Below are 6,000 nucleotides of genomic sequence, written 5' to 3' on the forward strand. Positions count from 1 at the left end.
CGGAACGGAACGCAACGGAACGGAACGGAACGGAACGGAACGGAATGGAATGGAATGGAACGGAATTCAGTGGAATGGAATGGAATGGAATGGAATTCTATGGAATGGAATGGAATGGAATGGAATGGAATGGAATTCTATGGAATGGAATGGAATGGAATGGAATGGAATTCCATGGAATGGAATGGAATGGAATGGAATTCCATGGAATGGAATGGAATGGAATGGAATGGAATGGAATGGAATGGAATTCAATGGAATGGAATGGAGTGGAATGGAATGGAATCGAATGGAATTGAATGGAATCGAATGGAATAAAATGGGATCGAATGGAATGGAATGGAATAGAATGGAATCAACCCGAGTAGAACGGAATGGAATGGAATGGAATGGAATGGGATGGAATGGAATGGAATGGAATGGAATGGAATGGAATTCAATGGAATGGAATGGAATGGAATGGAATGGAATGGAATGGAATGGAATGGAATGGAATGGAATGGAATAGAATGGAATCAACCTGAGTAGAACGGAATGGAATGGAATGGAATGGAATGGAATGGAATGGAATGGAATGGAATGGAATGGAATGGAATGGAATGGAATGTACCAAAGTAGAACGGAAAGGAATGGAATGGAATGGAATGGAATGGAATGGAACGGAATGTACCCGAGTAGAACGGAATGGAATGGAATGGAATGGATTGGAATGGAATGGAATGGAATGGAATGGAATGTAACCGAGTAGAATGGAATGGAATGTAATTGAATGGAATGTAACCGAGTTGAACGGAACGGAATGGAATGGAATGGAATGGAATGGAATGGAATGGAATGGAATGGAATGGAATTGAGTGCAATGCAATGCAATGGAATGCAATGGAATGGAAAGGAATGGAATGGAATGGAATGGAATCTACCCGAGTAGAACGGAATGGAATGGAATTGAATGGAATGTAACCGAGTAGAACGGAACGGAATGGAATGGAATGCAATGGAATGGAATGGAATGGAATGGAATGGAATGGAATGGACACCAGTAGAATGCAATGGAATGGAATGGAATGGAATGGAATGGAATGGAATGGAATGGAATGGAATGGAATGGAATGGAATCTACCCGAGTAGAACGGAATGGAACGGATTGGAATGGAATGGAATGGACAGGAGCAGAACGGAATGGAATGCAATGGAATGGAATGGAATGTACCCGAGCAGAACGGAATGGAATGAAATGGAAATGGAAAGGGAATGGAAATGGAACGGGAATGGAAATGGAACGGGAACGGAAATGGAACGGGAATGGAAATGGAACGGGAACGGAAACGGAACGAGAACGGAAATGGAACGGGAACGGAAACGGAACGGGAACGGAAATGGAACGGGAATGGTAATGGAACGGGAATGGAAATGGAACGGGAATGGAAATGGAAAGGGAATGGAAATGGATCGGGAATGGAAATGGAACGGGAATGGTAATGGAACTGGAATGGAAATGGAACGGGAATGGAAAAGAAACGGGAATGGAAATGGAACGGGAATGGAAATGGAATGGGAATGGAAATGGAATGGAATGGAATGGAATGGAATGGAATGGAATGTACCGGAGTGGAGTGGAGTGGAGTGGAGTGGAGTAGAGTGCACTGGAACGGAATGGAATGGAATGGAATGGAATGGAACGGAACGGAATGTACCCGAGAAGCACGGAATGGAATGGAATGGAATGGAATGGAATGGAATGGAATGGAATGGAATGGAATGTACCGGAGTGGAGTTGAGTGGAATGGAGTGGAGTGGAGTGGAGTGGAGTGGAATGGAATGGAATGGAATGGAATGGAATGGAAAGGAATGGAATGGAATGGAATGGAATGGAATGGAATGGAATGGACACCAGTAGAATGGAATGGAATGGAATGGAATGGAATGGAATGGAATGGAATGGAATGGAATTCAATGGAATGGAATGGAATGGAATGGAATTCAATGGAATGGAATGGAATGGAATGGAATGGAATGGAATGGAATTCAATGGAATGGAATGGAATGGAATGGAATGGAATGGAATGGAATTCAATGGAATGGAATGGAGTGGAATGGAATGGAATCGAATGGAATTGAATGGAATCGAATGGAATCAAATGGGATCGAATGGAATGGAATGGAACAGAATGGAATCAACCCGAGTAGAACGGAATGGAATGGAATGGAATGGAATGGGATGGAATGGAATGGAATGGAATGGAATGGAATGGAATGGAAAGAATGGAATTCAATGGAATGGAATGGAATGGAATGGAATGGAATGGAATGGAATGGAATGGAATGGAATTCAATGGAATGGAATGGAACGGAATGGAATTCAATGGAATGGAATGGAATGGAATGGAATGGAATTCAATGGAATGGAATGGAATGGAATGGAATGGAATTCCATGGAATGGAATGGAATGGAATGGAATTCCATGGAATGGAATGGAATGGAATGGAATGGAATAGAATGGAATCAACCCGAGTAGAACGGAATGGAATGGAATGGAATGTAATGGAATGGAATGGAATGGAATGGAATGGAATGGAATGGAATGTACCAAAGTAGAACGGAATGGAATGTAATGGAATGGATTGGAATGGAATGGAATGGAATGGAATGGAATGTAACCGAGTAGAACGGAATGGAATGTAATTGAATGGAATGTAACCGAGTTGAACGGAACGGAATGGAATGGAATGGAATGGAATGGAATGGAATGGAATGGAATGGAATTGAGTGCAATGCAATGCAATGGAATGCAATGGAATGGAAAGGAATGGAATGGAATGGAATGGAATCTACCCGAGTAGAACGGAATGGAATGGAATTGAATGGAATGTAACCGAGTAGAACGGAACGGAATGGAATGGAATGGAATGGAATGGAATGCAATGGAATGGAATGGAATGCAATGGAATGGAATGGAATGGAATGGAATGGACACCAGTAGAATGGAATGGAATGGAATGGAATGGAATGGAATGGAATGGAATGGAATGGAATGGAATGGAATGGAATGGAATGGAATGGAATCTACCCGAGTAGAACGGAATGGAACGGAATGGAATGGAATGGAATGGACAGGAGCAGAACGGAATGGAATGCAATGGAATGGAATGGAATGTACCCGAGCAGAACGGAGTGGAATGAAATGGAAATGGAAAGGGAATGGAAATGGAACGGGAATGGAAATGGAACGGGAATGGAAATGGAACGGGAACGGAAACGGAACGAGAACGGAAATGGAACGGGAACGGAAACGGAACGGGAACGGAAATGGAACGGGAATGGTAACGGAACGGGAACGGAAATGGAACGGGAATGGAAAAGGAACGGGAATGGAAATGGATCGGGAATGGAAATGGAACGGGAATGGTAATGGAACTGGAATGGAAATGGAACGGGAATGGAAAAGAAACGGGAATGGAAATGGAACGGGAATGGAAATGGAATGGGAATGGAAATGGAATGGAATGGAATGGAATGGAATGGAATGGAATGGAATGGAATGTACCGGTGTGGAGTGGAGTGGATTGGAGTGGAGTAGAGTGCACTGGAACGGAATGGAATGGAATGGAATGGAATGGAACGGAACGGAATGTACCCGAGAAGCACGGAATGGAATGGAATGGAATGGAATGGAATGGAATGGAATGTACCGGAGTGGAGTGGAGTGGAATGGAGTGGAGTGGAGTGGAGTGGAGTGGAATGGAATGGAATGGAATGGAATGGAATGGAATGGAATGCAATGGAATGCAATGGAATGGAAAGGAATGGAATGGAATGGAATGGAATGGAATGGAATGGAATGGAATGGAATGGACAACAGTAGAATGGAAAGGAATGGAATGGAATGGAATGGAATGGAATGGAATGGAATGCAATGGAATGCAATGGAATGGAAAGGAATGGAATGGAATGGAATGGAATGGAATGGAATGGAATGGACACCAGTAGAATGGAATGGAATGGAATGGAATGGAATGGAATGGAATGGAATGGAATGGAATGGAATTCAATGGAATGGAATGGAATGGAATGGAATTCAATGGAATGGAATGGAATGGAATGGAATTCAATGGAATGGAATGGAATGGAATGGAATGGAATGGAATGGAATGGAATTCAATGGAATGGAATGGAGTGGAATGGAATGGAATCGAATGGAATTGAATGGAATCGAATGGAATCAAATGGGATCGAATGGAATGGAATGGAACAGAATGGAATCAACCCGAGTAGAACGGAATGGAATGGAATGGAATGGAATGGGATGGAATGGAATGGAATGGAATGGAATGGAATGGAATGGAATTCAATGGAATGGAATGGAATGGAATGGAATGGAATGGAATGGAATGGAATGGAATGGAATGGAATGGAATTCCATGGAATGGAATGGAACGGAATGGAATTCAATGGAATGGAATGGAATGGAATGGAATGGAATTCAATGGAATGGAATGGAATGGAATGGAATGGAATGGAATTCCATGGAATGGAATGGAATGGAATGGAATTCCATGGAATGGAATGGAATGGAATGGAATGGAATGGAATTCCATGGAATGGAATGGAATGGAATGGAATGGAATGGAATGGAATGGAATGGAATCAACCCGAGTAGAACGGAATGGAATGGAATGGAATGTAATGGAATGGAATGGAATGGAATGGAATGGAACGGAACGGAATGTACCCGAGAAGCACGGAATGGAATGGAATGGAATGGAATGGAATGGAATGGAATGTACCGGAGTGGAGTGGAGTGCAATGGAGTGGAGTGGAGTGGAGTGGAGTGGAATGGAATGGAATGGAATGGAATGGAATGGAATGGAATGGAATGGAATGGAGTGCAATGGAATGCAATGGAATGGAAAGGAATGGAATGGAATGGAATGGAATGGAATGGAATAGAATGGAATGGAATGGACACCAGTAGAATGGAATGGAATGGAATGGAATGGAATGGAATGGAATGGAATGGAATGGAATTCAATGGAATGGAATGGAATGGAATGGAATTCAATGGAATGGAATGGAATGGAATGGAATGGAATGGAATGGAATGGAATAGAATGGAATGGAATGGACACCAGTAGAATGGAATGGAATGGAATGGAATGGAATGGAATGGAATGGAATGGAATGGAATGGAATTCAATGGAATGGAATGGAATGGAATGGAATTCAATGGAATGGAATGGAATGGAATGGAATTCAATGGAATGGAATGGAATGGAATGGAATTCAATGGAATGGAACGGAATGGATTGGAATGGAATGGAATAGAATGGAATCAACCCGAGTAGAACGGAACGGAACACAACGGAACGGAACGGAACGCAACGGAACGGAACGGAACGGAACGGAACGGAATGGAATGGAATGGAACGGAACTCAGTGGAATGGAATGGAATGGAATGGAATTCTATGGAATGGAATGGAATGGAATGGAATGGAATTCCATGGAATGGAATGGAATGGAATGGAATGGAATGGAATGGAATGGAATTCAATGGAATGGAATGGAGTGGAATGGAATGGAATCGAATGGAATTGAATGGAATCGAATGGAATCAAATGGGATCGAATGGAATGGAATGGAATAGAATGGAATCAACCCGAGTAGAATGGAATGGAATGGAATGGAATGGAATGGGATGGAATGGAATGGAATGGAATGGAATGGAATGGAATTCAATGGAATGGAATGGAATGGAATGGAATGGAATGGAATGGAATTCAATGGAATGGAATGGAACGGAATGGAATGGAATGGAATGGAATGGAATGGAATGGAATTCAATGGAATGGAATGGAATGGAATGGAATGGAATGGAATGGAATGGAATGGAATGGAATTCCATGGAATGGAATGGAATGGAATGGAATTCAATGGAATGGAAAGGAATGGAATCGAATGGAATGGAATGGAATGGAATGGAATGGAATGGAATGGAATGGAA

This window comes from Gorilla gorilla, chromosome 14 (assembly GCF_029281585.2).
Source record: "Gorilla gorilla gorilla isolate KB3781 chromosome 14, NHGRI_mGorGor1-v2.1_pri, whole genome shotgun sequence".
Lineage (NCBI taxonomy): Eukaryota > Metazoa > Chordata > Mammalia > Primates > Hominidae > Gorilla > Gorilla gorilla.